The sequence below is a fragment of the Choloepus didactylus genome, chromosome 23 (genome assembly GCF_015220235.1).
Source record: "Choloepus didactylus isolate mChoDid1 chromosome 23, mChoDid1.pri, whole genome shotgun sequence".
NCBI classification, from domain to species: Eukaryota; Metazoa; Chordata; class Mammalia; order Pilosa; family Megalonychidae; genus Choloepus; species Choloepus didactylus.
Genome location: NC_051329.1, coordinates 31,641,984 through 31,654,921, shown reverse-complemented (window position 1 = coordinate 31,654,921; position 12,938 = coordinate 31,641,984). Strand labels below are relative to the sequence as shown.

Below are 12,938 nucleotides of genomic sequence, written 5' to 3'. Positions count from 1 at the left end.
TCTCTTTGTTCTGTGCAGCCAGTGTTTCGGCAATTTGCTTTTCTCATCTTATGTAAACCTGGCTTCTAACAGACTGGGCAATAGCTGAATAACAATAAGGGAACCCCTGTAAACTGATGAAAGGCAGAGGCTGTGGCATGTGACATCTGGACTCATGCCATTTGGCAGCAGCTCCATCACCACCTCCTGCAGCATCTCAGAGATCAGCCCAAAGTCAGGCTCCAGGGAGGTTTGCAGCCTTTTTGTGGCACTGTAGCCACCCACAAGGCTTTGCCCAGTAACCACGGATGCATCAGCCACAACAAACAATAGAGAATATCCCAGAATTCCACCTGGAACACACCAGCAACTGGTAGCTTGGACAGATCATCAGTGGGAGGGTCTGGGGAGGAGGGGAGACTTGGAAAATAAAATGACCTTGTGTCCATTATATTCTGATGATCATAACTCTTTCTAATTATTTTTCTTAAAGTGATGTAAAATTGAAATACAGTGAAATGTACCAATCTTAACTGAATTACTGTCAAATTTTTAAAAGTTCCACTCCTCCCTACCCCACAGTGTCCAACAACCCTATCAAGATATGAACCATTCATTTCCAAGAGAGCCACTGAAGTGAGAAGATGAGAATAACAGAACCCAGGGAGAAGGAACATCAGACACAGGCCATGTGCTTTCCCATATGACAGAGGTGTCACAGATGCCAGCAGCCTTTCTTCAGAGAAGGTATCATCCTATTGATGCCCTAATTTGGATATTTTCATGGCATTAGAACTGTAAATTTGCAAACTAACAAAACCCTGTTGTAAAAGCCAACCCATTTTTTTAGTATATTGCATTCTGATAGCTTTAGCAACCCAAAACAGATCCCATCCAGTGTCATGAGCTGCACTTAATTGCCATTATCTCTTCACTTGCTCTTTCTTTTTTAATTGTGGGAACATATTCTTTGTATGCAATATAAATGTTCCTGTCTCAGCCAATCCCAAGCATATCACTCACTGTGAGTCATTGCATCCACAGTGTTGTGGTGCCCTCATCACCTTCCATTACTGATACTTTTCTCCATCTCCCCAACAGAAACCTTGTGCCCTTTATGCATTATTCCCCTCTCACCCTGCCCCTGACTCTGGTAACTTGTACTCTAATTTCTGTCTCAATGATCTTGCATATTATCTGATACTTTCTTTGTAGTTACCAAGAGGCTTCAATTTAATATCCTAAATCTATAATAATCTCATTTGCTTTGATACTCACCTCAAATTTAATAGTATATGAAACTATGTTCCTATCCCTCTCCACCCCCCACCTTTATGTACTTTTTATTAACAAATTGCACATTTAATACATTATGAAGAGAAATCACTAATTTATCACAACATTTTATGCATTTGTCTTTTGGATCCTATAGGAAGTAAAAAGTGGGGTTACAAACCAAAATTACAATAGTGCTGACATTTATATTTACCCATGTCATTGCTGTCACTGGAGATCTTTATTTCTCATATGACTCAATCTATTGTCTATTGTCCTTCCCTTTCATCCTGAAAAACTCTCTTTGGCATGTCTTATAGGACCAGCTGAGTGGAGAAGAGCTCCCTCTTCTGTTGTTTCTCTGAGAATTCTTTAATCTCATCCTTATTTTTTTTTTTCATTTTTATTCAGATTGTTCAGATAACATACAGTTATCCAAAGATCCAAAGTGTACAATCACTTGCCCCTGGGTACCCTCATACAGCTGTGCATCCATCACACTTAATTTTTGTTCCATTTTTAGAAACTTTTCATTACTCCAGACAAGAAATAAAGTGAAAGATGAAAAAAGAAAAAAAGAAAAGGGAACTCTAATCCTCCCCTATCCCTAACCAACCCCCCTCAATTGTTGACTGGTAGTATTGATATAGTACATTTGTTACTGTTTATGAAAAAATGTTGAAATACTACTAACTGTAGTATATAGTTTGCAATAGGTATATATTTCTTCCCTATATGCCCCTCTATTATTAACTTCTAATTGTATTGTCATACATTTGTTCTGGCTCATGGAAGCGATTTCTAGTATTTGTACAGTTGATCATGGACATTGCCCACCATAGGATTCAGTTTTATACATTCCCATCTTTTGACCTCCAACTTTCCTTCTGATGACATATATGACTCTGAGCTTCCCCTTTCCACCTCATTTACACACCATTCGGCACTGTTATTCTCACATCTTGCTACCGACACCTCTGTTCATTTCCAAACATTTAAGTTCATCTTAATTGAACATTCTGCTCATACTAAGCAACCACTCCCCATTCTTAAGCCTCATCCTATATCTTGGTACCTTATATTTCATGTCTATGAGTTTACATATCATAATTAATTCCTATCAGTGAGACCCTGCAATAATTGTCCTTATGTGTCTGGCTTATTTCACTCAGTATTTTGCCCTCGAGGTTTTGTCATCAACCCATTTTTTTTTTTAATATGGTTTTGTTCACTCACCATACATTCCATCCCAAGTAAATAATCAATGGTTCTCTACATGGTCATACATTTATGTGTTCACCACCTTCACCACTATCTATATAAGGGCATCTACATTTCTTCCACAAGGCAGGAGGGAGAGTCAAAGAAGGTAGAGAGGCAAAAGAAAGAGGAAAAAAAAAATGACAGCTAGCAAGCAGCAAAAGGAAAAATAACCTTAAATCAAAATAGAATACAGAATCAGACAATACCACCAATGTCAAGTGTCTAACATGCCTCCCCTATCACCCCCTCTTATCTGCATTTACCTTGGTATATCAGCTTTGTTACGTTAAAGGAAACATAATACAATGATTCTATTAGTTACAGTCTCTAGTTTACGCTGATTGCATCCCTCCCCCAATGCCTCCCCATTTTTAACACCTTGCAAAGTTGACATTTGCTTGTTCTCCCTCGTAAAAGAACATATTTGTACATTTTATCACAATTGTTGAATACTCTAGATTTCACCAAGTTACACAGTCCCAGTCGTTATCTTTCCTCCTTTCTTGTGGTGTCTCACATGCTCCCCACCTTCCTCTCTCAACCGTATTCATAGTTACCTTTGTTCAGTGTACTTACATTGTTGTGCTACCATCTCCCAAAATTGTGTTCCAAACCACACACTCCTGTCTTCTATCACCCTGTAGTGCTCCCTTTAGTATTTCCTGTAGGGCAGGTGTCTTGTTCACAAAGCCTCTCATTGTCTGTTTGTCAGAAAATATTTTGAGCTCTCCCTCATATTTGAAGGACAGCGTTGCTGGATATAGGATTCTTGGTTGGCGGTTTTTCTCTTTCAGTATCTTAAATATATCACACCACTTCCTTCTTGCCTCCATGGTTTCTGCTGAGAGATCCACACATAGTCTTATTAAGCTTCCTTTGTATGTAATGGATCACTTTTTTCTTGCTGCTTTCAGGATTCTCTCTTTGTCTTTGACATTTGCTAATCTGATTATTAAGTGTCTTGGCGGAGGCCTATTCATATCTCTTCTGTTTGGAGTATGCTGCACTTCTTGGATCTGTAATTTTATGTCTTTCATAAGAGATGGGAAATTTTCATTAATTATTTCCTCTATTATTGCTTCTGCCCCCTTTTCTTTCTCTTCTCCTTCTGGGGCACCAATGATACGTACATTATTGTACTTTGTTTCATCCTTCAGTTCCCGGAAATGTTGCTCATATTTTTTCATTCTTTTCTCCATCTGCTCCTTTGCAAGTAGGCTTTCAGGTGTTTTGTTCTCCGGTTCCTGAGTGTTTCCTTCTGCCTCTTGAGATCTGCTGTTGTATGTTTCCATTGTGTCTTTCATCTCTTGTGTTGTGCCTTTCATTTCCATAGATTATGCCAGTTGTTTTATTGAACTTTTGATTTCTGCCATACATATGCCCAGTGTTTCCTTTACAGCCTCTATCTCTTTTGCAATATCTTCTCTAAACTTTTTGAATTGATTTAGCATTAGTTGTTTAAATTCCTGTATCTCAGTTGAAGTGTACGTTTGTTCCTTTGACTGGGCCATAACTGTTTTTCTTAGTGTAGGTTGTAATTTTCTGTTGTCTAGGCATGGTTTCCTTGGTTATCCAAATCAGATTTTCCCAGACCAGAACAGGCTCAGGTCCCAGAGGGAAGAAATATTCAGTATCTGGTTTCCCTGTGGGTGTGTCTTAAAAAATTGCTCCACCCTTTGATGCCTCAGGTCGCTGTGCTTTTCTGCCCAGCAGGTGATGCCCGTTAGCCTATAATTCTTGACTGGTGTGAGGAGGTATGGCCGTGTTCCCCCAGGCTCTGGGGTCTGGTTCTGAATGGAAAGGGCCCCACCCCTTTCCTCCTAGAGAAGACAGACCCCCCCAGGTGGAGGTCATTAGCATTCCAATGGTCTCTCTCTCTGCTTGTGCTGTCTCCACGGTTCCCCGAGTCACAACCCTGGAAACTGAAAATGACGGGGCTTTCTCCACTGAGCCGAAAAAGAAACAGATAGTCCCCTTCAGACCCAGTCCAAGGTGACCCTCTGGCTCTCCAAGGTCAGTCGTCACCCTAAGCCTCTGTCTGTTTTTTGGGGATGCATACCTGTAGTGAGCAGTTCACACTCGCTACTTAAAACCCCAGTTGGAGCTCAGCTGAGCTATATTTGCTTGCTGGGAGAGAGCTTCTCTCTGGCACCACGAGGCTTTGCAGCTCGGGCTATGGGGGAGGGGGTCTCACGACTTGGTTCTGCAGGTTTTACCTACAGATTTTATGCTGTGTTCTCGGGCATTCCTCCCAATTCAGGTTGGTGTATGATGAGTGGATGGTCTTGTTTGTCCCCCCGCAGTTATTCTAGATTATTTACTAGTTGTTTCTGGTTTTTTGTAGTTGTTCCAGGGGGACTACTTAGCTTCCACTCCTCTCTATGCCACCATCTTCCCCTGCCTCCTCATCCTTATTTTTAAAAGACAGTTTTGCCTTATATAGTATTTTTGGTTGGCAAGTTTTTGCTATCAGCACTTTAACTGTGTCATTCCACTGCCTTTCTGCCTCCATGGTTCCCAAAGAGAAATCAGCACAATTGACTTTATTGAGCCTCTCTTCTAGGTGACATATTGTTTCTCTATTGGGGTTTGCAGAATTGTATCTTTGGAATTCAATAGTCTGATTATAATATGCCCAAACTTGTGTCTATTTGGGTTTATCCTATTTGGAGTTTGTTGAGTGTCTTGGAAGTGTATATTTATGCCTTTCATTAAATTTTGGAAGTTTTCAGCCATTATTTCCTTGAATATTAACTCTACCCCTCCCTCTCTCCCTTCCTTTCTCCTTCTATCCCTCTCTCCTTTCCTTTCTTCCTTCCCTCCCATCTTCCTTCCTACCTTCCAGTCTTCATTTTTCCTTCCTTTCACCTTCTTAGGCTCCCTCAGTGCATATATTGGTACATTTGATGGTGCCCCATGTGCTTCTCAAACACCGTTCATGTTTCTTCCTTCTTCTTTTTGCTCCACACACTGCTTGATTTCAATTGCCTTATCTTTAAGTTCACTGATTCTTTCTTCTTAAGAAACAGCTTCAATCTGCTGTTGAAGCCCTCTAGAGAATTGTTAATGTCTGCTACTGTGGTCTTCAGCTGTTTTGTTCCTTTTTATAATTTCCATATCTCTCTATTCATATTCTCTTTGAGTCCATCTACCATTTTCCTGATTTCCTTTGTTTTCTTTGTCCAGGTTTTCCTTTAGCTCTTTGAGCATATTTAATACAATTAAAAAATATATATATTTGCCTAGTATATCCCGGGTCTGGTCCTCCTTGTTTACGGTTTCTAATGCTTTAATCTTCTCTTTTGCCTAGGTCACCACTTCTTTATTCTTCATAGGTTTTGTAATCTTTGGTTGAAACCTAGACATTTTGATATTTTAATATATTACAGCTGAAATTTAGGTGTGTGTTGTCTCCTCCTTAAGCTTGTATCCAGCTAATGTTATGACCACAATTTCCTTGAATACCAAGAGGTAGATTTCATCCTTGCTAGTCTCCACTCCAAGGAACAGGGGCCACAGGTAGTTCTGGGTGTACATGACTGCTGGACTGTGACCAAAGCAATCTAGCTGCTGCTGGGCTGGTCTAGACAGTTCATTGTTACCCTGAATGTGGGTGGCAGAGAGTGAAGAAGCCAATGTGGGGAAGGGGGAGCAGGATGGGAGTGAGGGAAAGGGCAGGAGGAGGAGGCCACAGTGATGGCTGCATGCTCCACACCCACCCTTGCACTCTTGCAGACTGATGCACCAAGCCAGTGGCAGGTGGGTGGTAGACAGGCCAGTGGGCAGATTGGCCACAAGTCCTTTCTATAAGCACTTGTTTTCATTACCCCGGTGAATACATGGGAGTAGAAAAGCTTAATCACATGGCAGGTATATGTTTCATTCTATTTTTTTAAACAACAGCTGAAGTTGTTTACATGACATAAAATTCATAAAATTAAGTATACATTTTTTGTAAATGTAGTTATGCAACCCTCATCACAATCCAATTTTACATTTCCATTACCCCCAAATTTTCCTCTAATTTACTCCATCAGCTGCATTTGACACAGTCTCATCTCCCAGAAATGTTTCCATCAGTCAGTGTCTGGTTCACTACACTCTCCTCTTTGTTATTTAACTGACTTCACTGCCCTTTCCCCTCTACCTCTTTGCTGGGTTCTCTTTTCCTCCAAAGCCTCTCAGCGTAAGTGTGTCCTCAGGGCTCTGTCCTCAGAGAACTTTCCTTCTTCAGCACCATGTTCCCTCGCTGGACCAACTTGGCTTTGAACACCATTTATACTGGCATGGTCTCCATTTTTTTCATCCACCCCAACCCTTTCCACACAGTCCTAATAAACACACTGCTGCTTCATGATGCCCCGTGTGGATGGGTAACATGGCAATACAGGACCTCTCGGCTCCTCCCTGGAACCTGCTCCTCCTCTGGCTCCCACTTTCCATGTACAGGGTCCACTTGACAGGGGTTCTGGTGACATCTTTGCTACCTTTCTTGACTTCTCACTCTCCCTCCACCCCACACCCATCCCATCTGCATGTCCTGTGCCCCTTCATCAGAACAAGACCACAGCTGTCCCCTTCTCTTTGCCTCCCCCTTTCTTCCCCGGTCAGCACCACCTGTGACAGGATGACTGTGGTTTCCCCCTTCTCCCCCTGCCCCTACATTTGCTTTTGTGCATGGAAAATGGTGGAGTTTGTCATTGTCCTTACTGCTCTATATTTTGTGCATTAAATAAAATTTATCATTCATGGTGATCAAATATTCAAATCTTCCCTTAATCTCTGCTATTCGATCAATTGCTGAGATAGTTGTAAAAAATGCCCTATTCTTTGTCATATTGTACTTCTGTCACTTTTCAAAAGCCATGCTTTTCCTTATTTGATATCTTTATTTAATATTGATAAACTTAAATAAGGTTTACTATTTCAAAAGTGTTTACAGGGAATATTGTTTTCCACCTTTACTGTCAACTTTGCTTTATGTCATAGATGACTTTCTTAGGTCTATATATAGATATAGATATATTTCTTTCTAAATTCACTTGACAATTTTGATTAAGAACATTTATATTCAGTATAATTACTGTTAAATATAATTAAATACAATTCATATAACTACCATTAAATATAATTAAACTATAATTCATATAATTCAATATAATTACTGTATTTAAATATGCATCCTTTTCATATACTGTTTGTGCTCTCTGTTATATGTTCTTTTTCTCTGAATGCCTTTTTTTAAACATTATATATGTTTAAGTTTTCTATTCTATATATTTAGATAAGATGCATTATTTTAATGCATTTGTAGAATTTACCTGAGAAATTACAACATTTTTGCTTCCCTTACCAAATCTGAAATTATACTTTATTGACTTCACAAATAATGTATTTTAAAATACTTGAGATTCATTTACCCATCTTATGATATATATTATTTTATTGAGTATTTAATACTTTATTGATGTTGTAGCCCACAGACATCTTTCCATTACTTTATTCAGTATTCATTAGAATACACGAGTTTAACAATTTAGTTCTTTAATCAATCCTGAATCTTAAACCTCCTATATGGGATCATTTTCTTCCTACCTGAAGAATATCTTTTCACATTTCTTTTAAAATTAGTTGCTACTAGCAAACTTGTCCAGAAATCTGTTTATTTCTCCTCTTCTTGAAGGACTTCTTTTTCATTATAGAATTCTATTTTGACAGTTACTTTATAATAGTAATGTAAAGACCTCATGCCATTGGTTTCTGTCTTCCATTGCTGGTGTTGGTAGTCAGCTCTTCATTAATTACCTCTATTGGTTATATACTTATCATGGGCTGGGGGGCCAAAGGTCCTCTGGGCAGAACAGCCACACACCCATGAGTGAGCCTGGCCCACCTGCAAACTCACCCCCAGTCTATGACAAGCTGAAGCAACTCCCAGCCAAGACTGCCATGGTGACACACCTGGAGGTCCATTCGCCCACCTGTCCATCCTTCCATCTATCCAAATTACCATCTGTCCACCACTCCAGAATACTGAAGGTGTGCTCGGTCTGTGAGGACATGGGGAACCCTGAGACCACCCAGCCATAGCCTGGGGCTTTGCAGAAAGTGGGCTGGACACCCAACAGCAGGCTGCATGGCCAGGGAAGTGAGCAGCCAGAGGTCCAGGAGCCCACCCAGGGCCACGCCGGGGCTGCTGAGAGGATGGTGCACTGGTTTGAATGTATTATGTCCCACAAAATACCATGTTCTTTGATGCAATCTTGTGGGGCCATTCGTATTAGTGTTGATTAGACTGGAATTGTTTGATTGAGTGTTTTCATGGAGATGTAACTGAATCAACTGTGAGTGAAATGTTTGGTTGGATAATTTCCATGGATGTGTTACTCTGTCCATTCAGGTGGGTGTTACTTGGATCACTGGAGTCCTATAAAGGAGTTCACAGACAGAAAGACCTCAGAGCAACTGAGAGTGACATTTTGGAGAGAGCTGCAACTGAGACAGATATTTTGAACATGGCTGTTGAAACTGACACTGACAGTTTGTAGAACACCATTCTGAAACACAACATGGGAGCAAGCAGACACCAACCACATGCCTTCCAAGCTAACAGAGGTTTTCCGGATGTTTGGCTCTTCTTAAAGTACTCCAGTGATCCAATTAAGATCCATCCTGAATGGGTGGGGTAACACCTCCATGGAAATAATCCAATGAAAGCTCTCACCCACAGGTGATTGAGTCACATCTCCAAGGAAACACTGAACCCAGAGGTTCCAACCGAATCAACATTAATACCTCTGCCCCCACAAGATTGCATTAAAGAACATGGCATTTTGGGGGACATAATACATCCAAACAGGCACAGGGTCCCACTGAGCAGATGGGATGGAGGGAGCTGGTATCCTGTTGTTGATGCCTTACCTTGGACACTTCATGGCCTTAAGACTGTAACTTTGTAACTAAATAAACCCCCTTTATAAAAGCCAATCCATTTTCTGGTATTTTACAAATGTCAGCATTAGCACACAGGAACAGATGGACCCCCAGGAGCCTAAGGCCACCAGATGCCAGCATTTTGTGCAGACTGTGGAGGCTGCCCTCAGCCAGCCCTGCACATCAGAGCTGCCACACCCCAGCACACAGCAGCTGTTTCCCACCAGGAAGCATGGTGACCAGAGGCTGTGTGCATACACATGTGCAAGTCCCTGCACATGTGCTCATGTGTGGGCATGTGCAGTTCTGGGAGCAGCCTATGTGGTTCCTGTGCATGCCCCAGAACTCATCCCAGCTCCCCCCATCCAATCTGCTCGGTGGGACCCTGTGCCAGTTTGGATGTATTATGTCCCCCAAAATGCCATGTTCTTTAATGCAGTCTTGTGGGGGCAGAGGTATTAACGTTGATTAGGTTGGAACCTCTGGGTTCAGTGTTTCCATGGAGATGTGACTCAATCACCTGTGGGTGAGACCTTTCATTGGGTTATTTCCATGGAGGTGTTACCCTGCCCATTCAGGGTGGGTCTTAATTGGATCACTGGAGTACTTTAAGAGGAGTCAAACAGACCCAGATTCTTGCTGCAGTATAGAGAGATATTTTGAAGATGACCATTGAAAGCTCACATTTTGAAATGCAACCTGGGAGCAAGCAGATGCCGGCTACATGCCTTCCCAGCTAACAGAGGTTTTCAGAGGCCATTGGCCATCTTTCAGCAAAGGTTCCCTATTGTTGATGCCTTACCTTGGACACTTAATGGCCTTCAAACTGTAACTTTGCAACCAAATAAACCTCCTTTATAAAAGCCAATCCATTTCTGGTGTTTTTCAAATCATCAGCATTAGTGAACTGGGGTAGACAGGTGGATGCTGTGGCCCAGCTTTGAACCCATGTACCTGTGGGGTAAACAGTTGGAAGCTGGGGCCTGGTTCAGAGCCCATATCCTTACAGTATATAGAGGAGGAGATTGGACCCAGCTTGGAGCCCAAATAACTGTGGGTAGACAGGTAGAGACTGTGGCCAAGCTTGGACCCCGTATACCTGTGGTGTAGACATGAGGAGGCTGGAGCCAGCTTGGAGCCCATATAACTATGGGGTATATGGCTAGAGACTAGGGCCCAATTCAGAGCCCATATTCCCACAGCACAGAAGGGTGCAGGCTGGGGTCTGGCTAGAGCCCATATCCACACAGTGTAGACTGGTGGAGGCTGGGTGCTGTCTCAGAGCCCATATCACCACAGTGTAGATTGGTGAAAGCCTGTGGTTTGGCTCAGAAACCATATACCTGTTGTGTAGACAGTCGGAGGGTAGAACTGGCTAGAAGCCCAAATAATTGTGGTGTAGACAGGTGGAGGCATGGGCCCAGCTTTGACACAAAAACCTGTTGGGTAGGTGGGTGGAAGCTGGGGCCCGGCTCAAAGCCAATATTCCCCAATGCAGTTGGGGGTAGGTTGGGACCCAGCTTGGAGCCCACATACCTGTGGTATAGACAGCTGGAGACTGGGGCCCAGCTTGGAGCCCATATACCTGTAGCATAGACAGATGGTAGCTGAGGCCCAGCTTGGAGCACATAACCACACAGAGTAGACACATGGAGGCTGGGGCCCAGCTTTAATCCCATATGTCTTTGCGGGAGATAAGTGGAGGCTAGGGCCTGGCTCAGAACCGATACCCACACAGTGTATATTTGTGGAGGCTGGGGCTGAGATTGGAGCCTGTATACCTGTGGGGAAGATGGCTGGAGGCCAGGGCACAGTTCATTGCCCATATTCCCACAATGTAGACAGCTATAGGCTGGGTCCTGATTTTGAGCCCATATCCAAACAGTGTAGACAGGTGTAGGCTTGGGACCTAGCTTGCAACCCATATACATGTGGGAAAGACAGGTGGAGCCTGGGGCCCAAAATGTAGACTGGTGGAGGCTGGGCCCAGCTTGGAGCCCATTAATTGTGTTGCAGACAGCTCGAGGCTAGATGCTGACTTGGAGCCCATATCCCCACAATGTAGATGGGTAGGGGCATGGGGCCTTGCTTTTTGGCCATACATAAGTGGTGTAGACAGGTGAAGGCTGTGGCCTGGCTCAGACCCCAAATAACTCTGCTATACATATGTGAATGCATGGGCCGAGCCCAAATCCCATATATCTGTGCAGTAGTTGGTGAAGGCTGGGGTCCAGCCCAGAGCCCATATCTTCACAGTGTAGACAGGCATAGGATTGGGCCAATTTTGGAGCCCATATACCTGTGGGGCAGACAGGTGGACATAGTGACTCAGCTTTGAACCCATATAACTGTGGGCTAGACAGGTGGAGCCTGGGCCCTAGCTCAGTGCCCATATCCACCCAATGTAGATACGTGGAAGTGTGGTGCCTCACCACTGGGGTATAGACAGATGGAGGCTGGGGCCCGACACAGAGCCCAAATCCCCACAGTGTAGACAGGTGGAATATGGGGTCCAACTTAGAACCCATATACATGTGGGGTACACAGCTGGAGGCTGGGGCCTAGCTTGATGCCATAACCCCACAGTGTAGATGTATGGAGGCTTGTCCTAGCTCAGAGTCCATATTCTTAAAATATAGATGTTCAAAAACTAGGGCCCAGCTCAGAGCCCATAGACCTGTGGTGTAGAGAGTTGGAGTCTGGGGCCCAGTTTGGAGCCCATATAACTATAATATAGACAGGTGGAGGCTGGGGCCCCGCCTGGAGCTCATATATCTGTGGGGAAGATGGATGAAATCTGGGTCCATCAAGAAGCCAATGTTCCCACAATGTACAGTGGAGGCTGGGACAAGGCTATCATCCCATATATCTGTTGGGTAGACAGGTGGAAGTATTTGGCCATATTGGAGCCCATGTAACTGTGGGGTAGAAAGGCAGAGGCTGGGCCCAGCACTCAGCCCATATCCCCACAGTGTAGATGGGTGGAGGCTTGGGGCCCAGCTTGGAGGCCACATACCTGTGGAGTAGACAGGTGAATGCTGGGGCCTCACTCCAAGCCCTTCTTACCGCAATGTAGATGGTTGGTGGCTAGGGCCCAGCTTGGAGCCCATATACCTGTCATGTAAAGAGGTGGAGGTTGGGGCCTGGCTTGGTGTGCATATAACTATGGTGTGGACAGGTGGAGGCGTGGGGCTCAGCTTTGGGCACATATAACTCTGGGGTAGGTGGGTGGAGGCTTGGGGCCAAGCTCAGAGCCCATAACACCATGGTGTCCATGTATGGATTCTGGGCCCAGCGAGGAGCCCATAAACCTATAGGGTAGACAGATGGGGACTGCGGCCTGGCTCAGAGCTCATATACCTGTGGGATTGATGTGTGGAGGGTAGCACTCGGCTCAGAGATGATGTACCCACAGTGTAGACAGTTGGATGCTGGGATCTGACTCAGAGCTCATATCACCACAGTGTAGTTGGTTGGAGGCGTGAGGC

General features: G+C 43.7%; 1 long non-coding RNA gene across 1 annotated transcript in view; it reads left to right on the top strand.

The window, feature by feature from the left end:
* The first annotated feature begins 423 nt into the window (after window positions 1-423).
* The window catches only part of LOC119519120, a 64,404-nt gene continuing 51,889 nt past the window's right edge, over window positions 424-12,938 (top strand). Inside the window, exon 1 of the long non-coding RNA XR_005213952.1 lies at window positions 424-726. This is a non-coding gene — a long non-coding RNA (uncharacterized LOC119519120). The remainder of the gene's footprint in view (window positions 727-12,938) is intronic.